The sequence below is a fragment of the Oncorhynchus nerka genome, linkage group LG4 (assembly GCF_034236695.1).
Source record: "Oncorhynchus nerka isolate Pitt River linkage group LG4, Oner_Uvic_2.0, whole genome shotgun sequence".
Lineage (NCBI taxonomy): Eukaryota > Metazoa > Chordata > Actinopteri > Salmoniformes > Salmonidae > Oncorhynchus > Oncorhynchus nerka.
Genome location: NC_088399.1, coordinates 33429345 through 33454699, shown reverse-complemented (window position 1 = coordinate 33454699; position 25355 = coordinate 33429345). Strand labels below are relative to the sequence as shown.

Here is a 25355-nt window from a genome sequence, read left to right as displayed (position 1 = left end):
CAAGACTATGCTGGAGTGGCTTTGGGACAAGTTTCTGAATGTCCTTGAGTGGCCCAGCCAGAGCCTGGACTTGAACCCGATCAAACATCTCTGGAAAGACCTGAAAATAACTGTGCAGCGACGCTCCCCCTCCAACCTGACAGACCTTGAGAGGATCTGCAGAGAAGAATGGGAGAAAATCCCCAAATACAGGTGTGCCAAGCTTTTAGCATTATACCCAATAATACTCGAGGCTGTACTGAGTACTTACGTAAATTCTGTCGTTTTTATTGTTGTTGTTTTTTCTGAAATTCCCCCAAAAATGTTTTTGCTTGGTCATTATGGGTCATTGTTTGTAGATTGATGAGGGGGAAAAACAATTGAATCAATTTTAGAATAAGGCTGTAACGTAACAAAATGATGGAAAAAATTCAAGGTGTCTGAATACTTTCCGAATGCACTGTATAACATCACTTTAACGTGTGGGACACTAACTGTATTACAAGGAACAATAGCAGGTGTTTTTCATTCCAGCTGCTGGCATATTCTGGCCATTCACAATTGACCCGAGGGAACATGATGGCTCTCAACACCCGACAACAGAAAGAGTTGGACACTGCCATCCAAACAATTGTTGGAGATTACAATGCCCTCGACCTTGCAATTAAAACTGCAATTAATCTCTTGCGCTGCTCACTTCTAAAGTAGATACCTACTCAACTAAAGCAGAATGTTTGGAAACTGCTGCTAGTGTGACAGAGGGGCGACTCCACGACCTGGAAACTGTGCAAAATAAGCTAGAAGGAGAAATCAATCTCCTAAAAAAGAAAACATATTCACTTAAAAATCATTCCCTGAAATTCTGCTGAAACAGAGGGTGACCTACAACGAGGTCAGATCCCAGCTATGCAAGCTAAACTTGAGATGTGGCTTCATCCACCCGGCAAAAATCATCTTGACCTTCCAGAACATAACACACACGTTTTCCACTACCAAGGAGGCTCAAGACATATTGTTGAAGCGCATCAAACCCAACGCACAAGGGGACTGGCAGATCTAGGCTAACCCCAATTTGACTGGATCAATACTCAGGTATGCTACGCACAGTCACGAGCCATGGCTGTGATGCTGCCCTCAGCAAGTCAATGATGAGGACATCCCCTCAATTGGGTAAAAGGAACACTATTATTATTATTGCTGAACATGGGAAATCATTATTATTATATTCTCTATGGTCCAGGACATTTAGACAATGATGACCACGCTGATTAATGAACAATGGACAACATATTGAACTGTCATGCAGACAGGGCTACAGCGCATTGCATCACTATGGACTAAACTGTTTAGGATAGATGGCTAGTCCCATATGGGCTACCACACAATTCCTTTTGATCTTCCTGTTGATGCCAGTCCCCCTCAAGTTATGCTGCTGAATGTATCTCTCATGGAGGACTTGGCCTACAGGCCATGATTCATTATTGTGAAGATCTCAATTAAAGACAGCATTTCTTACACAGACAATTTTTTCCTTTATTTTTTTTTACATACAATAGAGCACATACATTGAGTGTACAAAACATGAATCTATTTCCATGGCATAGATTGACCAGGTAGATCCAGGTGAAAGCTATGATCCCTTATTGATGTCACTGTTAAATCCATTTTAATCAGTGTAGATGAAGGGGAGGAGACAGGTTAAAACCTCGTAAATGTAATGGCAAAAATGTACATTTCCGCCGAAATAGACATAGCCAAAAGTAACTGATTTTAATGAGCAACGATAAGGACATGTGTCCTTAAATGTGGGATTATTGGAAAGAAAATACCCGGGAGATTATAAGAAAATGGTCAGAACATAGATAGGAAGTAATTCCACTGCTATTACACGTTGAATAAGCCTAAAAGATATTTGTTCCTTTAAAAACACAATTTCTACAATATCAGCCTCTCTCAAACAGTGTCAGAGGACATCCAGGGGACATCCAAGTGTCCTTTCAACCTCTCCAACGTGTCCAAATGGGGTATTTCCACTGCTATTACACACTGAATAAGCCTAAAAGATAACCAGGCTTGACTCTTGCGAGACGATCATACCCTGCGCTCCCCTTCTTCTTGTCATTCCCCTCATACTTTTGTGGGTCGCTCATGTGACGAGTACAGTTGAAAGCCAAGAAATGGTTTTCATTCATGAGTCAGGGAACTTGATACCTTTGCCAGTCCCATGTATATTACCAGGGAAATGTACGAGAGCATGTCAGTGCATCTTCTTCCCCCTCTGCTGCTTCTTGTCCCCATACTTGTTGCTATTGGATACTAGTGTCCCCAGCACAGAGGTGGTTGAGTACAGCTGAAACAGCTGGAAGGGGTTGTATGTTTGAGTACTATCCAACTGTGGGTCTGAACCTGGGTGGTATTGGCTCCACAATCTATAATGACTGTATGCCATCTGTGCTCAGGTTCATCTCCCTCTATTGTAGTGTTTCCGGTGCTGTTTCCAGTGGCCCTAGCTCTGTTCCTCCCTCTTCTCTGAGAGGCCCCGGCAGTTCTAGAGGGGCGAGGAGCCAGGGCCTGCCGTGGGGGTAGTGGAAGAAAGGGAAAGGGAAAGGGGGATACATAGTCAGTTGTCCAACTGAATGTATTAAACTGAAATGTGTCTTCCGCATTTAACCCAACCCCTCTGAATCAGAAAGGTGCGGAGGGCTGCCTTAATCAACATCCACGTCTTCGCCACCAAGGGAACAGTGGGTTAAATGCCTTTCTCAGGGATAGAAAGACATATATTTACCTTGTCAGCTTGGGGATCCGATCCAGCAACCTTGGGGATCCGATCCAGGGGTTGTGGATCTGGCAGAGGAGAGTGAAGACTGGCGGGTGCACTTGCTGGGGGTGGTTTGCTCCCAAACATCATCATCTTCTCTGTGGGGAATACAATGAAGGAATATAAAGGGTAAATATCATTACAGTTGACTCATTTTACAATAATACATTACTGTAATGTAAAAGCAAACTTTGTTACAAATTCCTTGCTGGTGACTTTTAGCACATCATGTTACAGCCCTCTCTTAGAGACAAGCACTGTACATTTCTAACTCCTTCAGTAGGTTCCCTTCCCCCACTAGATAGGCCAGGGGGATCGTAAACTGGCTCTTCACAACTGAACAGGTTAGAGTGAGCAGCAAGCTCACCTCTGTCCACAAAGCACCTCAGAGTATGAGTTCTGATCGCTTAACCAAGATGGCGTAGCAGTGCAGACGTGATTTGTCGTCCTCTCGTGTACTTTTGTATTTTTTGTATTTTTTTGTATATATTTCAATTTATTTATCTCTTTTCCATTTATAAATTAAATATACCTTCCGGTAACCTGCCTCACCCAATGTGACACGGGTCCGCTATTTATTTAGACCTTATAGCCAGAACCTCCATCAGAGGCTGTAACGGAATTCTTCGTCCTCCTCTGACGAGGAGTATGAAATGTCGGACCAATGTGCGGCGTGGTATGTGTTCATGATGTTTATTTTACTGAACACTGAAAATACAAAATAACAACGTGAAATAAACAAAAAACGAACAGTCCCGTAAGGTGAATGGAAACAACACTAAACAGGAAATAATCACCCACAAAACACAGGTGGGAAAAGGCTACCTAAGTATGATTCTCAATCAGAGACAACGAACGACACCTGCCTCTGATTGAGAACCATACCAGGCCAAACACAAAACCACAACATAGAAAAAAGAGCATAGACTACCCACCCCAACTCACACCATGACCAAACTAAAACAAAGACATAACAAAGGAACTAAAGGTCAGAACGTGACAGAATTAGCTACTAGCTATTTAGCCATTGTTAGCCACTGCTAGCGGCCTTTCCTTCTGCACAGACAACAGCTGTTTTTATAGCCTGTATAATACTTGCCAGCATCGGACTGCTTTCTCCACTATAACGCCGGATTCCTGCCGTAAACCCTGGACCATTACTCCTGATCATCACAGCTAGCTAGCTGCCACCGAGTGACTCAGCCCCAAAGCTAGCCCCGAGCCAGGCCCACCTTCTACTCTGTGATCACCCAGCTACTCAGTCAATGCCTTCCGGACTCTACCCCAACACGGCTAGAATCCACCACTCCGCCGAATCCTTGCCGTAAGCTCTGGACCTGTGCATCGGATCATCGCTGCTACCGAGTGGCTATAGTGGCTAACTCCCCTGCCCCGAAGCTAGCACCATTTAGCCGCGAGCCAGGCACATCTCCCGGCAAACGAAATTACTACAACTACAATTACCTCTTTCGCCATCTGGTCTGGACCCTTTGTCGACACGGCGCCCGCCGTACCACCACGACTGGTCTGCCGACTTAACTCCATCCGCTGTGCCCTCAATTGGCCTTCGCCTGACGTGGAGCAGACGCTTCTACTTACCCCGGCCTGCTAACTTTAAACGCTGTGTCTACCACGTGCTAGCGTAGTAACGACTACCCCGCGCTTCCCTGTTCCATTTATTGCTGTTCACTGGACCCTATGATAACTTCACTACATAGCTGATGCCTGCTGGACTGTTCATTAATCACGGTACTCCATTTTGTTTATTTTTTTGTTTATCTGTCGACCCCAACTCAGGCCCTGTGTGTAGTTAACTGACCCTCTCAGCCCATTCATCGCCATGTTACCTGTTGTTGTTGTCTTAGCTGATTAGCTGTTGCTGTCTTACCCATTGTTGCCTTAGCTAGCTCTCCCAATCAGCACCTGTGATTGCTTTATGCCTCGCTTTATGTATCTCTCAAATGTCAATATGCCTTGTACACTGTTGTTTAGGATAGTTATTATTGTCTTAGTTTACTATGGAGCCCCTAATCCCACTCAACATGCCTCAAATCCCACCTCCCACATATGTGATGACCTCACCCAGCATAACTAGCCCGTCCAGAGATGCAAACTCTCTTATCATCACTCGGTGCCTGGGTTTACCTCCACTGTACCCGCACCCCACCATACCCCTGTCTGTACATTTTGCCCTGAATCTATTCTACCACGCCCAGAAATCTGTTCCTTTTATTCTCTGTCCCCAATGCACTAGACGACCAGTTTTGATAACCTTTAGCCGTACCCTCATCCTACTCCTTCTCTGTTCCTCGGGTGATGTGGAGGTTAAGCCAGGCTCTGCGTGTCCCCAGGTACTCTCATTTGTTGACTTCTGTAACCGAAAAAGCCTTGGTTTCATGCATGTTAACACCAGCACCCTCCTCCCTAAGTTTGTTTCACTCAGTGCTTTAGCACACTCCGCCAACCCTGATGTCCTGTATGAATCCTGGCGAAGGAAGGCCACCAAAACATTCTGAGATTTCCATCCCCAACTTCAACATTTTCCGTCAAGATAGAACTGCCAAAGGGGGAGGAGTTGCAATCTAATGCAGATATAGCCTGCAAAGTTCTGTCATACTTTCCAGGTCTATGCCCAAACAGCTTGAGCTTCTAATTTTAAAAATGAATCTCTCCAGAAATAAGTCTCTCACAGTTGCCGCCTGTTGTAGACCCCCCTCAGCTGCCAGCTGTGCCCTGGACACCATATGTGAAATGATTGCACCCCATATGTCTTCAGAGTTCGTTCTGCTAGGTGACCTAAACTGGGATATGCTTAACACCCCGACAGTCCTACAATCTAAGCTAGATGCCCTCAATCATACACAAATGATCAAGGAACCCACCAGGTACAACCCTAAATCCGTAAACATCTGCACCCTCATAGATATTATCCTGACCAACTTGCCCTCCTCTGATGTTTTCGATCAGGATCTCAGCGATCACTGCCTCATTGCCTGTATCCGCTATGGATCTGCGGTCAAACGACCATCCCTCATCACTGTCAAACGCTCCCTAAAACACTTCTCCGAGCATTTCTAATCGACCTGGCCCTGGTAGGATATTGACCTCAACCCGTCAGTCGAGGATGCCTGGTCGTTCTTGAAAAGTAATTTCCTCACCATCTTAAATAAGCATGCCCCTTTCAAAAAATGTAGAACTAAGAACAGATATAGCCCTTGCTCCACTCCAGACCTGACTGCCCTCGATCAGCACAAAAACATCCTGTGGCGTACTGCACTAGCATTGAATAGTCCCCGCGATATGCAACTTTTCAGGGAAATCAGGAACCAATACACACAGTCAGTCAGGAAAGCAAAGCAAAGGATAGCTTTTTCAAACAGAATGTTGCATCCTGTAGCTCTAACATCAAAAAGTTTTGGGACACTGTAAAGCCCATGGAGAATAAGAGCACCTCCTCCCAGCTGCACACTGCACTGAGGCTAGGTAACACTGTCACCACCGATAATTCCATGATAATCGAGAATTTCAATAAGCATTTCTCTACGGCTGGCCATGCTTTCCTCCTGGCTACCCCTACACCGGCCAACAGCCCCGCACTCCCCGCAGCTACTTTCCCAAGCCTCCCCAGCTTCTCCTTCACCCAAATCCAGATAGCAGATGTTTTGAAAGAGCTGCAAAACCTGGACTTGTACAAATCAGCTGGGCTAGACAATCTGCCCCCCTCTCTTTCTAAAATTATCCGCCGCCATTGTTGCAACCCCTATTAACAGTCTGTTCAACCTCTCTTTCGTATCGTCCGAGATCCCTAAAGATTGGAAAGCTGCCGCGGTCATCCCCCTCTTGAAAGGGGGAGACACACTAGACCCAAACTGTTATAGACCTACTGTATATCCATCCTGCCCTGCCTTTCCAAAGTCTTTGAAATCCAAGTTAATAAACAGATCACTGACCATTTAGAAACCCACTGTACCTTCTCCGCTGTGCAATCCGGTTTCCGAGCTGGTCACAGGTGCACCTCAGCCACACTCAAACTAAACAATAGCATAACCGCCATCGATAAAAGACAGTACTGTGCAGCCGTCTTCATCGACCTGGCCAAGGCTTTCGACTCGGTCAATCACCGTATCCTTATCGGCAGACTCAACATCCTTGGTTTCTCAAATGACTGCCTCGCCTGGTTCACCAACTACTTCTCAGGCAGAGTTCAGTGTGTCAAATCGGAGGGCCTGTTGTCCGAACCTCTGGTACTCTCTATGGGGGTACCACAGGGTTCAAATCTCGGTCCGTCTCTTTTCTCTGTATATATCAACGATGTCGTTCTTGCTGTGGGTAATTTCCTGATCCACCTCTATGCAAACGACACCATTGTGTATATATCTGGCCCTTCTTTGGACACTAAAGCCTGTTATGGCAAGGCGATCCCCGAGGGGAACTCCACCCCCCCCATTCAGCTGAAAAGGTAGCGCAGGGAATTCAAAAATATTCTTTAGAAATATTTCACTTTCACACATTAACAAGTCCAATACAGCAAATGAAAGATAAACATCTTGTTCATCTACCCATCATGTCCGATTTTTAAAATGTTTTACAGCGAAAACACAACATATATTTATGTTAGACCACCACCAAATCAAAGGAAAAACTCAGAGTCACAAAAGCAGGATTAGAGATAAAATTAATCACTAACCTTTTGAAAATCTTCATCAGATGACACGCATATGACATGTTACACAATACATTTATGTTTTGTTCGATAATATGCATATTTATATCCACAAATCTCGGTTTACATTGACGCCATGTTCAGAAATGCCTCCAAAATATCCCGAGGAATTATAGAAAGCTACGCCAGATAACAGAAATACTCATCATAAACTTTAACTAAAGATACATGTTCTACATATAATTAAAGATACACTGGTTCTTAATGCAACCGCTGTGTCAGATTTTTTTTAAACGTTATGAAAAAAGCCTACCATGCAATAATCTGAGACAGCGCTCAGACGTAAATATATTTCTCCGCCATGTTGGAGTCAACAGAAATGCGAAATTACATCATAAATATTCCCTTACCTTTGATGATCTTTCATCAGAATGCAGTGCAAGGAGTCCTAGTTCCACAATAAATTGTTGTTTTGTTCCATAATGTCCAATACTAGTGTCCAATTAGCTGCATTTGCTATCACTTTCAGCTCACGTGCCCAAAAGCTGACGCTGGTCCAGGACAACTCGCATGAAAACTTCAAAAAGATATATTCCAGTTCGAATAAACTGGTCAAACTAAGTAGAGAATCAATCTTCAGGATGTTATTTTCATATATATCCAATAACGTTCCAACCGGATCATACGTTTTCAGCTGCAGCCAAATGGAACGACGGTGGCACCCACAGAGAAATGCGCCAAGACCGTGACTATTTCCCCTCCCCTTCGGTCAAAGTTCACACCAAAGCTCCATTCCACGTTCTACTGAATGAGGACATCTAGTGGAAGGCGTAGGAAATGCTGCCAGATCCATATCTTGTTGGGAAAGGAAGGGGCGATGACGTCAAAGTTGACCCACATTCAGAATTTCACTTCTTGTTTGGAAGATTGCCTGCCCTATGAGTTCTGTTATACTCAGACATAATTCAAACAGTTTTAGAAACTTCAGAATGTTTTCTATCCAATAGTAATAATAATATGCATATATTAGCAATCTAGGACAGAGTAGGATGCAGTTCACTATGGGCACGCAATTCATCCAAAGTGAAAATACTGCCCCCTATCCTCAACAAGTTTTAATGAATGGAGCAAATTTGGAGCAGCAGTTTTTTTCCTGTGAGGGAGGAGTGGTTTTTAGTGGAGCGGTTGGAAAGGACTTGGAGCATGAGCGATGAGTGGGATTTCCGACCGCTTTACTCCACTCACATGCTCTGGTTGGGTACAGAGATGAGGAAGTCATTCAAAAATCATGTTAAACACTTTTATTGCACACAGAGTGAGTCCGTTAAACATATTACGTGACACATTTTTACTCCTGAACTTATTTAGACTTGCCATAACAAACAAATACTAATTGACTCAAGACATTAAGCTTTTCATTTTTTATTAATTTGTAAACATTTTGAAAAACAAAATTCCACTTTGGTATTATGATGTGTTGTGTGTTGGCCAGTGACACCAAATCTCAATTGAATCCATTTCAAATTCAGGTTGTATCACAACAAAATGTGGAAAAAGTCAAGGGGTGTACATACTTTCTGAAGGCAATGTAGCAATGCTTCAAGAAATACATCTGCTCCAAAAGGACTATAGAATATACAGAATAGAGAACCATACAAACTGGCAGTTTTTATCAGCCCCCCAAAAAACTAAAGATGTAAACTATATAGAATAGAGAACCATTTGTACAAACTGGCAGTTTTTTATCAGCCCCCCAAAAAACTAAAGATGTAATCATAATGATACATAAGCTCAAAATCACCATCTCGGTTAAAGGCAAAGACCAAGAAGGCAGAATCAGTTTCCTTAAAAATCTCCATAAAGGAAAGAAATGTCATTTGTTAATGTGTACGCTTCAAATTCATCTGATCCTAAGTTTTGATTCTCTGAACAGCATATTGTTAGAATTAACTGAATTCCATCTGGTTATTGGAACAGACATTAATGCCATTTTGGACATGCGGAACAAATCTAATTAGACCAATCCACAGGCAACCAAGGCTCTCCAACATATACTCTCTGATTACAACCTCATTGATGCCTGGCGAGCTCATAATCCTAAAGCAAAATAGTACACTTTCAACTCAGACAAGAATAAATCATTCTCACAAATTCATTTCATACTATTATCTACACCTCTATTGTCTTTAACCCCCTAAGCCGCTGGGGGGTTCAAACCGACATATGGAATTGTTTTAAGATGGTCTTCCTATGGATCATTTAGCTATTTGATTTAGAATTTCAGGAATCCTTTAGGTACAAAACAAATATATACATACAGTGGGGCAAAAAAGTATTTAGTCACCCACCAAGTGTGCAAGTTCTCCCACTTAAAAAGATGAGAGAGGCCAGTAATTTTCATCATAGGTACACTTCAACTATGACAGACAAAATGAGAAATAAAATCCAGAAAATCACATTGTAGGATTTTTAATGAATTTATTTGCAAATTATGGTGGAAAATAAGTATTGGTCACCTACAAACAAGCAAGATTTCTGGCTCTCACAGACCTCTTTAAGAGGCTCCTCTGTCCTCCTCTGTCCTCCACTCGTTACCTGTATTAATGGCACCTGTTTGAACTTGTTATCAGTATAAAAGACACCTGTCCACAACCTCAAACAGTCACACTCCAAACTCCACTATGGCCAAGACCCAAGAGCTGTCAAAGGACACCAGAAACAAAATTGTAGTCAAAAGTTTGGACACACCTACTCATTCAATGGTTTTTCTTAATTTTTAATATTTTCTACATTGTAGAATAACAGTGAAGACGTCAAAACTATAAAATAATATAACTTACTCTGGGTCTTCCTTTCCTGTGGCGGTCCTCATGAGTGCCAGTTTCATCATAGCGCTTGATGGTGTTTACGACTGCACTTAAAGAAACTTTGAAAGTTCTTGACGTTTTCCGGTATTGACTGACCTTCGTGTCTTAAAGTAATGATTGGCTGTCAATTCTCTTTGCTTATTTGAGCTGTTCTTGCCATAATATGGACTTGGTCTTTTACCAAATAGGGCTATCTTCTGTACTCCATCCCTACCTTGTCACAACACAACTGATGGGATCAAACGCTTTAAGAAGGAAATGAACATCCACAAATTAACTTTTAACAAGGCACACCTGTTAATTGAAATGCATTCCAGGTGACAACCTCATGAAGCTGGTTGAGAGAATTCCAAGAGTATGCAAAGCTGTCATCAAGGCAAAGGGTGGCTACTTTGAAAAATCTCCAATATATATTAGTTTGTTTAACACTTTTTTGGTTACTACATTATTCCATGTGTTATTTCATAATTTTGATGTCTTCACTATATTCTACAATGTAGAAAATAATTTTTTCAAAGAAAGAACATCCTTGGAATGAGTAGGTGTGTCCAAACTTTTGTATTTATACTGTAATTATATTTTCTAGTCTGTTGCTCTGTCCTCCTGCTATATGAGCCAACCCAAGGCTGGCTGTGTGGTAGATTCTGGCTTTATTTTAGCTAAGTTGCCAGCGTCCACCTGTCCTTGGAGCATTAAGAGCATGAGGTCTAGGGCCAGGAGGGGGGCATGGAGGGGAGGGCCAGCCAGCGGTGGAGGACCAGTGGAGGCAGAGGGGGTATGAGGCAGCTAGGGCTGACTCAGTGCTGTCCTTCTGCTAATTTTGGCCCTGAGATATTATTGTACCCTGGGTCCAGGTCAGGCCTCAGTAAGGTTACAGTGCCCCTCTTAAACCTGTTGTTATCACGGCACTCCATAAATATAACACCTCATAAATATGGCCCACTTTGGGATTGGTTTACCTTGGAAAACGCCAGCTCTGAACTATGCCCTTTGAACTCATAGTCACGTTGGTCCACCCCTCTGCCTGCCTGCCTGCTTAACTGTCTGCCTGCTTGCCTACTAACTACTTGCCTGCCTGCTAACTGTCTTATTTTCACAGACATAGACGTCAGTTCAACATCTAGCTTTAATTTACATTTGATTGAGTTGTCAACTAATGTGAATTCAATGTGAAATCAAATGATTTAGGTGTCATTGGATTTAGGTCCTGAGGGGAACAGTGGTCTAAGGCACTGCATCGCAGTGCTAGAGGCGTCACTACAGACCAGGGTTCCATCCTGGGCTGTATCACAACCGGACGTTATCGGAAGTCCCATAGGGCGGCGCACAATTGGCCCAGCGTCGTCCAGGTTAGGGGAGGGTTTGGCCGGGGCAGGCCTTCAATTGGCCCAGCGTCGTCCAGGTTAGGGGAGGGTTTGGCCGGGGCAGGCCTTCAATAGTCCCAGCATCGTCCAGGTTAGGGGAGGGTTTGGCCGGGGTAGGCCTTCATTGTAAATTAGAATTTGTTCTTAACTGACTTGCCTAGTTAAATAACGTTTAAATAAAAATAAAGTAGGTTAAAATTTGTGTCAAAAACAGACAAAAGACAAATTCCCGAAATTCCCCAAAACAGACAAATTCCTGAAATTCCTTTTTCACACCGATTCAATGTCGTCACATAGATTTTTTGTTGTTGTTGTTGAAATGACGTGGAAACAATGTTGATTCAACCAGTTTGTGTGCAGTGGGGTCTGCCTCTCTGACTGCCTGGCTGGCTGGCTACACTGGAGTAGGGGAGCATGAGAACAGGGGACAGAGACAGCTGAATGTGTGAGATCCGCTGTCTGACTCTTCTCTGAGAGGTGTACAGGTGCAGTGTTAATGGGATCACCCTCTAAACTGTCAGTTGTGATTACAATCCCTTGCTGAGGTACACATGGTAACATCACAAGTAAGCTTCCTGATATTGGTATTTCTTTTTTCCCTCTTAGTCTAGTGCCGCGCTCACATGCTAGTCGAGACTCTGAAATTTCCGAATTGCTAATTGGCCTGAACGCGTCACAAGTATAACTACAACCAATTGGACATTTCTGAGTTACATAGTTCCGACTAGCATGGGAACGCGGCATTAGTAAAGGTTCATTGATATATTATTTGTATATCAAAATACATTAAATTGGAGAATATTGCATTCAGGTTCCATGCCAATGTATACAGATGTAGGATCTTAATTTGATCACGCTAATGCAGGAAATGTTTAACTTGTAGTGCATTTGAGGTTTTAAAAGGCTTCTGAATGAAAGAAATCTTCAACACTGCATCATATTACCAGGCCTCGGGTCAAATCACAGCCCATGTTTTTTTTAATGTATCATAAAGAGGAGTAAAGAATGGGGTTGTTTTGTATCATACATGACTCCCTGGGCCATTGTGGATCACAGACCTCTTTCAAATGCACACAGAAACACACTTTTACTCTCAACCTCAACTAATGAAATAGCCTGGACTTCATGCCTGTCCTATCCATGTAACAAGGCTGATTTTAATAAGGCCTTATTTGTCATTAAGGTGAGTAATGAGGATACTGGCTGAGAGAGCCCAGAGGGGAGCATCAAAACAGTTTATATTGTTTTAGACCATATTTATTCAGCTGCAGAAGCCTCATTACCAAAGTCCTTTTTCCCCCTCTCTCTCTCCCTCCGTTTTCTCCTTCTTTCGCTTCTCAGTGCTTTACGTGGGAACAATAGGTGTACAATTAACGTGTGCCGGGGCCGGAAGGGCGAGTGTTTGATGTCCCCCTGGAGTGGTTGCTGTGGTGGTGAGGCTATAGGAGGACCAGGGATGTCTGCCTGGAATCCTGCTTTACTGGTTTCTCTGAAGCATTATTAGCTCCCAGCACACAAAAGCCAGGCCATAAATAAGCTGCTGGAGGCCACAATACGGCAGAAATAATGTTTATCTTTCCCTCCTGAAGCACAGGGCCCTCATTATCTCCCGGGGGCGCAGGGAGAGAGACGGGAGCCGCCATTCAGCCACTTTACCCCCTCTGCCCTCTGCTCCTCTTCACTGTCATCCTCCTATCTCTCAATTTGCCTGTCATTAGACGCCTCTAGTGTGGTGTAGTGGTGGTGGTGTGATACAATAGAAGTAACTGTGGTAGTGGTACTGGGATGGTGGTGATTCTCTAACTACTCTGATATTCAAACATTCATATCCAGGCTTCCCATATAAGAGAATAACCTTATTTAAATAAATGAATAAGTACAGCTCCAGTACATGTCCCATAAAACCATTGGTAAGCATAGAATGGATTTTCCTGGCAGAAGTACATGACCCATAAAACCATTGGTAAGCATAGAATGGATTTTCCTGGCAGAAGTACATGACCCATAAAACCATTGGTAAGCATAGAATGGATTTTCCTGGCAGAAGTACATGACCGAAAAATTACTCCATCATTTTGATTTTATATTCTTCCCAAAACAATATCATCTCCATTCAAATTACACAGAAAGCTTTACTGCATTGAAAGTATGGTGATTTATTTTGTGTGTAACCCAAAGATGCTCTATCACATTTGTGACCGGTTACAGGATCTGAGAATTTTGATGCCAGTTCCTACTTCACAGTAGGGATGTTTGAAAAAACGTAGAAATGACTTCTTGAACATGGGAAATTTCATGCGCCTTAATTACAAACTTGTATGGGATCTGTAAATGAGCTATACATATAAAATCCAAGATGGCGTAGCAGTCGGATGTCTTGTCGTGTCGTGTCCCTTGTATATATCGTTTTTTTACATATTTTTCTTCGCATATCTTTTAAAACATTTTGCTAAACCTCAACTTCGAAATACTCTCCTGCAACCCGCCTCACCCAATGTAGCGCGGATCTGCTTTTTTTTCTAAAGTACTTATATTTACTTCGGATCCGGAACCCCCCCAACTGAAGCTAGCCAGCTAACTACCAGCAAACCATTGCTAGCGGTCATCAGCTAACTGGTCATCAGCTAACCTTTAGCTCGGAAAGCTCTCGCCAGTTCGAACAATGCGACTCTAACCAGAGCATAACGGACCTATTATTATTTTTTTTTTTTATCCCCGGATTCCCACCGCAAACGGAACATTTTCAGCTGGATCTTCACAGCTAGCTAACTAGCTAACCAGCTAACCGCAACCCCGGATGATTACTCCTGGCTAGCGTTTCCATCCACTTAGCTTGAAGCTAGCCCGGCCAGAGCTCCTGTGCTACCACCGAAGCATACTCCTGGGCTACAATATCCGGACCCACGACCGGTCTATCGATGTCACCGCATGAAGAGGCATAAACAGACTCACCCCATCGCGATGTCCCCCAAAGACTAACTTTATAGCCCTTGCTATCTGCTTGCTTGCTAATTCGGCCTGCTAACTGCTAGCTTGTTTAGCCCCGGTCCGCTAACTGCTACCTTGCTCAGCCCCGTCCTACTAACTGTTAGCTTGTTAGCACAGGCCTGCTAACTGTCTGAATCGCCGCGTCCCCAGCCAGCCCAACCATTCACTGGACCCATATTTACTTTCAATCTCTTTTCGATTTTTAATTTGATTATACCTTCTGGTAACCTGCCTCACCCAATGTGATACGGAATCGCTATTATTTTTCATTTTTAGAACACATTCAAGAACCCTCCAGAAGCTAACCAGCTAACTAGCTACAAGCTATTTAGTCATTGTTAGCCACTGCTAGCGGCTTTACCTTCTGCACAGCCAGCCAGTTTTTAAATATTTTTTTTACCTGGATAATACTCGCCAGTCCCATCCACCGCTGCCCCCTGGACACTGATCACTTGGCTACATAGCTGATGCATGCTGGACTGCCCATTAATCACGGTACTCCATTCTGCTTGTTTATGTTTTATCTGTCGGCCCCAGCCGCACTCAGGCTCTGTGTGTAGTTAATCCGACCCTCCCTGCCTAGTCAACGCCATTTTACCTGCTGTTGTTGTGCTAGCTGATTAGCTGTTGTTGTCTCACCTACTGTTTAGCTAGCTCTCCCAATTCAACACCTGTGATTACTGTATGCCTCGCTGTATGTCTCTCTCAAATGTCAATATGCCTTGTATACTGTTGTTCAGGTTAGTTATCATTGTTTTAGTTTACAATGGAGCCCCTAGTTCCACTCTTCATACCCCTGATACCTCCTTTGTCCCACCTCCCACACATGTGGTGACCTCACCCATTACAACCAGCATGTCCAGAGATATAACCTCTCTCATCATCACCCAGTGCCTGGGCTTACCTCCGCTGTACCCGCACCCCACCATACCCCTGTCTGCGCATTATGCCCTGAATATATTCTACCATGCCCAGAAATCTGCTCCTTTTACTCTCTGTCCCCAACGCTCTAGGCGACCAGTTTTGATAGCCTTTAGCCGCACCCTCATACTACTCCTCCTCTGTTCCGCGGGTGATGTGGAGGTAAACCCAGGCCCTGCATGTCCCCAGGCACCCTCATTTGTTGACTTCTGTGATCGAATAAGCCTTGGTTTCATGCATGTCAACATCAGAAGCCTCCTCCCTAAGTTTGTTTTACTCACTGCTTTAGCACACTCTGCTAACCCTGATGTCCTTGCCGTGTCTGAATCCTGGCTCAGGAAGGCCACCAAAAATTCTGAGATTTCCATACCCAACTATAACATTTTCCGTCAAGATAGAACTGCCAAAGGGGGAGGAGTTGCAGTCTACTGCAGAGATAGCCTGCAAAGTAATGTCATACTTTCCAGGTCCATAGCCAAACAGTTCGAACTACTAATTTTAAAAATTACTCTCTCCAGAAATAAGTCTCTCACTGTTGCCGCCTGCTACCGACCCCCCCTCAGCTCCCAGCTGTGCCCTGGACACCATTTGTGAATTGATCGCCCCCCCATCTAGCTTCAGAGTTTGTTCTGTTAGGTGACCTAAACTGGGATATGCTTAACACCCCGGCAGTCCTACAATCTAAGCTAGATGCCCTCAATCTCACACAAATCATCAAGGAACCCACCAGGTACAACCCTAAATCTGTAAACAAGGGCACCCTCATAGATGTCATCCTGACCAACTGGCCCTCCAAATACACCTCCGCTGTCTTCAACCAGGATCTCACTGCCTCATTGCCTGTATCCGCTACGGAGCCGCAGTCAAACGACCACCCCTCATCACTGTCAAACGCTCCCTAAAACACTTCTGTGAGCAGGCCTTTCTAATCGACCTGGCCCGGGTATCCTGGAAGGACATTGACCTCATCCCGTCAGTTGAGGATGCCTGGTCATTCTTTAAAAGTAACTTCCTCACCATTTTAGATAAGCATGCTCCGTTCAAAAAATGCAGAACTAAGAACAGATATAGCCCTTGGTTCACTCCAGACCTGACTGCCCTCGACCAGCACAAAAACATCCTGTGGCGGACTGCAATAGCATCGAATAGTCCCCGCGATATGCAACTGTTCAGGGAAGTCAGGAACCAATACACGCAGTCAGTCAGGAAAGCTAAGGCCAGCTTCTTCAGGCAGAAGTTTGCATCCTGTAGCTCCAACTCCAAAAAGTTCTGGGACACTGTGAAGTCCATGGAGAACAAGAGCACCTCCTCCCAGCTGCCCACTGCACTGAGGCTAGGTAACACGGTCACCACCGATAAACCCATGATTATCGAAAACTTCAACAAGCATTTCTCAACGGCTGGCCATGCCTTCCGCCTGGCTACTCCAACCTCGGCCAACAGCTCCGCCCCCCCGCAGCTACTCGCCCAAGCCTCTCCAGGTTCTCCTTTACCCAAATCCAGATAGCAGATGTTCTGAAAGAGCTGCAAAACCTGGACCCGTACAAATCAGCTGGGCTTGACAATCTGGACCCTCTATTTCTGAAACTATCCGCCGCCATTGTCGCAACCCCTATTACCAGCCTGTTCAACCTCTCTTTCATATCGTCTGAGATCCCCAAGGATTGGAAAGCTGCCGCAGTCATCCCCCTCTTCAAAGGGGGAGACACCCTGGACCCAAACTGTTACAGACCTATATCCATCCTGCCCTGCCTATCTAAGGTCTTCGAAAGCCAAGTCAACAAACAGGTCACTGACCATCTCGAATCCCACTGTACCTTCTCCGCTGTGCAATCTGGTTTCCGAGCCGGTCACGAGTGCACCTCAGCCACGCTCAAGGTACTAAACGATATCATAACCGCCATCGATAAAAGACAGTACTGTGCAGCCGTCTTCATCGACCTTGCCAAGGCTTTCGACTCTGTCAATCACCATATTCTTATTGGCAGACTCAGTAGCCTCGGTTTTTCGGATGACTGCCTTGCCTGGTTCACCAATTACTTTGCAGACAGAGTTCAGTGTGTCAAATCGGAGGGCATGCTGTCCGGTCCTCTGGCAGTCTCTATGGGGGTGCCATAGGGTTCAAATCTCGGGCAGACTCTTTTCTCTGTATATATCAATGATGTTGCTCTTACTGCGGGCGATTCCCTGATCCACCTCTACGCAGACGACACCATTCTATATACTTCCGGCCCGTCCTTGGACACTGTGCTATCTAACCTCCAAACGAGCTTCAATGCCATACAACACTCCTTCCGTGGCCTCCAACTGCTCTTAAACGCTAGTAAAACCAAATGCAGGCTTTTCAACCGTTCGCTGCCTGCACCAGCACGCCTGACCAGCGTCACCACCCTGGATGGTTCCGACCTTGAATATGTGGACATCTATAAGTACCTAGGTGTCTGGCTAGACTGCAAACTCTCCTTCCAGACTCATATCAAACATCTCCAATCGAAAATCAAATCTAGAGTCGGCTTTCTATTTCGCAACAAAGCCTCCTTCACTCACGCCGCCAAACTTACCCTAGTAAAACTGACTATCCTACCGATCCTTGACTTCGACGATGTCATTTACAAAATTGCTTCCAACACTCTACTCAGCAAACTAGATGCAGTTTATCACAGTGCCATCCGTTTTGTCACTAAAGCACCTTATACCACCCACCACTGCAACCTCTATGCTCTAGTCGGCTGGCCCTCGCTACATATTCGTCGCCAGACCCACTGGCTCCAGGTCATCTACAAGTCCATACTAGGTAAAGCTCCGCCTTATCTCAGTTCACTGGTCACGATGGCAACACCCACCCGTAACAAGCGCTCCAGCAGGTGTATCTCACTGATCATCCCTAAAGCCAACACCTCATTCGGCCGCCTTTCGTTCCAGTTCTCTGCTGCCTGTGACTGGAACGAATGGCAAAAATCGCTGAAGTTGGAGACTTTTATCTCCCTCACCAACTTCAAACATCTGCTATCTGAGCAGCTAACCGATCGCTGCCGCTGTACATAGTCTATCGGTAAATAGCCCACCCATTTTTACCTACCTCATCCCCATAGTGTTTTTATTTATTTTATTTTATGCTCTTTTGCACACCAATATCTCTACCTGTACATGACCATCTGATCATTTATCACTCCAGTGTTAATCTGCAAAATTGTAATTATTCGCCTACCTTCTCATGCCTTTTGCACACAATGTATATAGACTCTCCTTTTTTCTACTGTATTATTGACTTGTTAATTGTTTACTCCATGTGTAACTGTGTGTTGTCTGTTCACACTGCTATGCTTTATCTTGGCCAGGTCGCAGTTGCAAATGAGAACTTGTTCTCAACTAGCCTACCTGGTTAAATAAAGGTGAAATAAAAAATTAAAAAATTACAAAAAATACTCTGAGCTATACATTGAGAAAGAAAGGATACTTCCTGGATAGTCATGATTGGCTGCGATAATGTAGTGGTTGGACATACCGAGAGATGAGTCCTGATTGGTCTGTCATGTCACAGGCTTCTGTCTATAACAGAATGGGGGCTTCCCTGGGCAGTATATAGATCATATTTGCTACCTACAGATTTTTGGGAAGATGTAGCGTTGGACAACTGCAAAACAGTTGCTAGAGGTCTCAAAAACATTGCTGTCTTTAATTTAGCTGGGTTTAACTAGAGAGACTACTTTCTGGAGGACAATGCCATGCTACGGCTTAAGAGGGTGTGTGAACAATGTGAACAAACCTGAATGGGCGTGAACAAAGAAGAACACTTTAGGAACTGTGAAAATCTCATCAAAATCTTGGGCATTTCTCATGCTTTTCTCAAGTTGGATAACAAGTTGATCACCTTTTGAAGCGGCATTACTTTCCCATGTTTCCTCCAACTACAGTTTATGGTATACCCTTTGGAAGCTACAAGTCTGTCCTTTCATAAACATCACTTACATTTGATATAAGCCTAAATAGAGAAATCCGGAAATATTTCACAGTCGTGAAATAGCTAAAAATGTAATCTGACATTTAATGAATTGATCATGTCAACCCCTTTCAAATACTTATAGTCATTTATCTCTGTGATTTATGCCATCACTGTGGCAATAAGACCATACTAGCGGCACCCTGCCCATACGGGCGGTAATTCATTGGAAATTACTCATTCAATTCATTGTTGTGGACCGACAGAGAAGCAACTACCAAATAACCTTCAACTCAATTTGTTCTATGTTCCTAAGTTTCTCAACTCAAGAGCACTTTAAAAACTCAAATTCCCTGTGGGATCATGCTTTCCCTTAGAAATGCAATGATTTGATGAGACTACCATGAACCCATAAGTTAAACAAAATGTGTGTAACAGGCCTAGGTCAAATCTTTAGGCTAAAATAATTTGGTTGCAAATGAAACTGAGGTCATGTAAATAAATAACCTTTTGTGACCATGAAAGTCTACAAGCAATGTGCACTGTAAAATCTTGTGGCTGCCCAACTACACCATAGAAGGCTCCCGAGTGGTGCAGCGGTCTAAGGCACTGCATTTCAGTGCTAGAAACACCCTGGTTCAATTCCAGGCTCTATCACAACCGGCTGTGATTGGGAGTCCCACGGGGTGGGGCACAATTGGCCCAGCGTCATCTGGGTTTGGCCGGTGTAGGCCGTCATTGTAAATACGAATTTGTTATTAACTGACTTGCCTAATTAAATAAAGGTTAAATTATAATAATAAAGAGGCCCATGGTCTTACATCAGGTGGTAACACTCATCGCTCAACTGACAGTACAGGCAGAATTGTTGTGCTTATCTGACATAAGACAATGCCTTCACCATAGAAATAAAAATAGCTATTGATGCATAATTGTCATGGTAATTTGGAACGATCAGTCAATGAGCATTGTGGGTAATGTAGTCATTCTACCGTTTCCAAATCGGCATACGTTCTATGCATTGTGACAGCACTCATACAAAGTGCTAGTTGTATGTCCCCTGACGACGAGCCTAAAATGAAGAAAATTGGCACATAATTGTAGGATCAGAACCCGCCGCAAGTGTGGCCTACAGTATTATAACATAGATCATTATCACAACCCCTTTCAAATCTTTACTACAGTCATTTATCTCTGTGATTTACGCCACCACTATGTCATCACTGTGGTAATAAGACTCCGTGTTTGAATACTAATCACGCTCACCTGCTAATAGCCTGATAAGTAGCCATGTCCCTGTGGGGCTCAGATGGCCTGCCCTGCACTGACATCCCCAATGTTCTCCATCAAAAGGCCAACCATTCAGAGCTAAAGGCCAGGGTGGGTCCCAGCCAAGAGGGTGGAGCAGGATTTCGCGAATGGAAACTCAGGCCCGTAACAGGGCCAATTCATGGATGAACGTGAAACACGGCAAAAGGACATTTAATTGCATGCATGCTTTGTGAGCGCACAATGACGTCCTGTAACATTTTAGGAGCCATGTGAATTGGTCTGAAGCGGGCTGTTGGAAATGTGCAGTGTTCAGTCCCCATCAGCTTCCCTGGCAACGGAGCGCTGGAGCATTTCCATCGTCATGGAGGCCAAGTTCATGGGATTTGTTGCATGACAGGGCCCATAGGTTTACTATCATACACATGGCACTTTTGTGTGTGTGTGTGTGTGCATACGCTGCCATTCAGTCTTACTGGTGAAACAGGGTACGATCAGCACTGGCAGTTTTATTGTCAAATTTTTCACCACTGTGACCATTTCATGGTGTAATCATACCGTAATGGATTGGAGTTCTCCAATCACTGTAAAGTCAACTGTAATAGTAAAGGAGGAGAGAGTGTTTTCTACTGCATATTTCAGCTAGATAGGTGAAAAGTAGTGTGTTAATGTAAATATCAAGTAAGTGATCCATCCCTGATCATATGACTTTGGCTGGTGCTGCCAGTGCAATGATATGCTACATGCTGAAGCAGTTCATGAGGAAAATATGTTTTGTGGTCAATTGGTCATATCTGACATTGATGATAATCAACATCTGACATTGATGATAATCAACATCTGACATCGATGATAATCAGCATATGACATTGATGATAATCAACATCTGACATTGATGATAATCAACATCTGCAATATGCTCTGTGTGTGTGTGAGCTTGTGTGTGAACGTGTACGTGTATGTGTGCTCACTATATGTGCACGTGTGTATGTGTTTATGTGCATGCGCTGGGAGCTGCTCTGAGTAATCCATTGTCGGCTAATTCATGTCAATCATCTGTCTGAAAAAGCCTTACACTTATTTTAGCCTAGCTTTGTGTGACACAGAGTCTGGCCTCCGTAGAGCTGAAGGTTGTGTTCTGGCTGAAATAAAGAGCCATGCAGCGCACACACACACACACACTTAAAGTTTAGTGGTGCCGGGTGTTTGTTATAAATGTTGCTCTAACTTCAGTGTGTCTTTGATCTGCGGTGCTGCTGACGGGAGACAGTGTGGGGGAGCGTTTGATTTTGTAAAGGCTGAGGGAGGATATAGAATATGGTACATAAAAGCTTATTTGTTGGGAAAGCAGAGGGAGAGAGTATGGTGTATTGAAGTGCTGGGGTGATGAGGACGGTGTTGAATCATTCTTCCCATACACACACGCACACTCAGAAACACTCACACACATTGGATAGAGACCTTATTGAGGGGAATATTATAGATGGACTCTGTCTGCCTAGTATCCACAGAACCAGGACTGCGCCTACCTACTTCACAATACCGGCCCAAACAAAGCTTCAGTCGCCCTCAGCACAAGTTGATTGAATTTTACACTGACGGTAAGGAGAACACGCAAGGCAGGAGAGAATGCAATAAAGGCCACCGTGGATGACAAAGGAGAGTGTGATGACATTGAAGGAGATTAAACATTTCAGTGCATAGCCCGCAGTGGGCAGTGTTTTTTACCAGGGAGAATGTTTTTTCCTCATGGTCCATCTCTTAAGTGTGCCGAAGAGTTTCCATTCCCCTGTCACATTCTATCCTTTTCTTCTCCTCCTTCCAACCCATCCACTCTGGAAGATCATCTCTAGGCTGAGGTGTGGCCCTTCTCTGGCATATGGTTAGGGTACTGGGGGTCAGGAAGGCTGGAAGTGTGGAATACCTCCTCATGATGGGTTTTATTACTGCAAGACAGGCAAGAGAGAGAGAGAGAAATACAAAGAGAAATACTCAAAGCCACAATGCACAAGAAGTTCAGAGTGCAGTATGGAATGCATGGGTCACCAATACACACAACACAAACTATGAAAAGAAAGCTAAAGTGCTGAAGACCATTATACTGCAGTATTATTCAAAACACAACAACATCACTGTCATGTGCCAATGTTTTCTTCATTATCAGGCGAGGGAGGGAGAGGAGGAAAGAGAGAGAGGCTGCCCCCACTCAGGCAGTCCAGTCCAGTACAATCTCTATAATAAATCAGTGTATGCAGCTTGACAACAACAATCCCAAAGAGAGGATTGATTGGCAGGGCCCAAACAAACTAGGAGATGGAAAAACTATGATGTACTTTGCATATGTTTTAATGAAACTAGCTCTATTTGTATTATTGGTGCCAGCTGTTGGACTGTGTACAGAGGTATAAATCAGGAGTCAAATGCCAATACACCCTCTAACCAGATCTCTCAACCTGATGAAACACAAGAATAATCAGATTTGGAGAGAGGCTTTTCAGAGTGGAGGTTCAGGGTCGCCAAGTCCTGGATGATGATATGTCTGTAGACTGAACAAGAAGTCCTTTTAAGGAAGACAGTCCTGGGTAGGTTTTCCTCCGAGGGGGTGTATTGTGACTTGTCACTGAATACAATCCTAAACATAATCTTAAACATAATCAAGAAACCCAATCCAAGAAAACAGGGAAGGGAAAAGCAATGCTGTAGCAAGGGTTACACAGCACAACCTGAGGTTTTGTGTGCAGATAGGAATGGCAACTTTAAGTTGAGTTTGTGTGTTTGAAAATACGTACACTGTACAGGGTGTATTTTGTGGATATACAGTGCTTTCGGAAAGTATTCAGACCCCTTGACTTTTTCCGGATTTTGTTACATTTCAGCCTTATTCTAAAATGAATTCAATTGTTTTTTCCCCTCATCTATCTACACACAATACCCCATAATGACAAAGCAATTTTTATTTATTTTTTGCTAATTTCTTGAAAATAAAAACTTTAGTATTACATTTACATAAGTATTCAGACCCTTCACTCAGTACTTTGTTGAAGCACCTTTGGCAGCAATTACATCATTGAGTCTTCTTGGATATGATGCTAAAAGCTTGGCACACCTGTATTTGGGGAGTTTCTCCCATTCTTCTCTGCAGATCCTCTCAACCTCTGTCAGGTTGGATGGGGAGCGTTGCTGCACAGCTATTTTCAGGTATCTCCAGAGAGCAGGTTTTCATCAGGTATCTCTCTGTACTTTGCTCTGTTCATCCTTGCCTTGATACTGACTAGTCTCCCAGTCCCAGCCACTGAAAAACATCCCCATAGCATGATGCTGCCACCTCCATGCTTCACCATAGGGATGTGCCAGGTTTCCTCCAGACATGACGCTTGGCATTCAGGCCAAATCTTGGTTTCATCAGACCAGAGAATCTTGTTTCTCACGGTCTGAGAGTCTTTAGGTGCCTTTTGGCAAACTCCAAGTGGGCTGTCATGCCTTTTACTGAGGAGTGGCGTCCGTCTGGCCACTCTACCATAAAGGCCCAATTGGTGGAGTGCTGCAAAGATGGTTGTCCTTCTGGAATGTTCTCTGATGTCCACAGAGGAACTCTAGAGCTCTGTCAGAGTGACCATCGGGATCTTGGTCACCTCCATGACCATGGCCCTTCTCCCCCGATTGCTGAGTTTGGCCAGGCGGCCAGCTCTAGGAAGTGTCTTGGTGGTTCCAAACTTCTTCCATTTAAGAATGATGGAGGCCACTGTCTTCTTGGAGTTGTTTAATGCTGCAGACATTTGTTGGTACCCTTCCCCAGATCTGTGCCTCAACACAATCCTGTCTCAGAGCTCTACAGACAATTCCTTTGACCTTCTGACCTTCTGACTTGGTTTTTGGTCTGACATGCACTGTCAACTGTGAGACCTTATATACTGTAGAATGGTGTGTGCTTTTCCAAATCATGTCCATTCAATTGAATTTACTACAGGTGGACTCATCTCGAGGATGATCAATGGAAACAGGATGCACCTGAGCTCAATTTCGAGTCTCCTAGCAAAGGGTCTGAATACTTATGTAAATAAGGTATATTCAGTGAGCACCATAATTCATTGGACAGTGACAATGTTTTTGTTATTTTGGTTCTGTACTCTAGCACTTTGAGTTTGAAAGGTTACAATGACAATGAGGGTGAAGTGCAGACTGTCAGCTTTAATTTGAGGCTATTTTCATACATATCGGATGAACCATTTATAAATTATAGAAGCTTTTGTACATAGCCCCCCCCATTTTCGGGCATCAAAAAACATTGGACAGTTTAACATAAAGTAATCATTGTTAATATTTGGTCGCATATCCTTTGCATGCAATGACTGCTTGAAGTCTGCTATGCATCGACATCACCAGACGCTGGGTATCTTCCCTGGTGATGCTCTATCAGGCCTGTACTGCAGCCATCTTCAGTTCCTGCTTGTTTCGGGGACTTATTGCCTTCAGCCTCCTCTTCAGCATGTAAAATGCATGTTCAATTGGATTCAGATCCGGTGATTGACTTGGCCAGTCAAGG

At 43.9% G+C, this 25355-nt stretch overlaps 1 long non-coding RNA gene across 1 annotated transcript; it reads right to left on the bottom strand.

The window, feature by feature from the left end:
* Positions 1-1535: 1535 nt before the first annotated feature.
* LOC115122623 (uncharacterized) lies at positions 1536-24862 on the bottom strand. Its single transcript, XR_003862491.2, has 3 exons — positions 22541-24862; positions 2768-2898; positions 1536-2550 (listed from the first exon to the last, which is right to left on the bottom strand). It is a non-coding gene; the product is annotated as an uncharacterized LOC115122623 (long non-coding RNA).
* Positions 24863-25355: the final 493 nt, after the last annotated feature.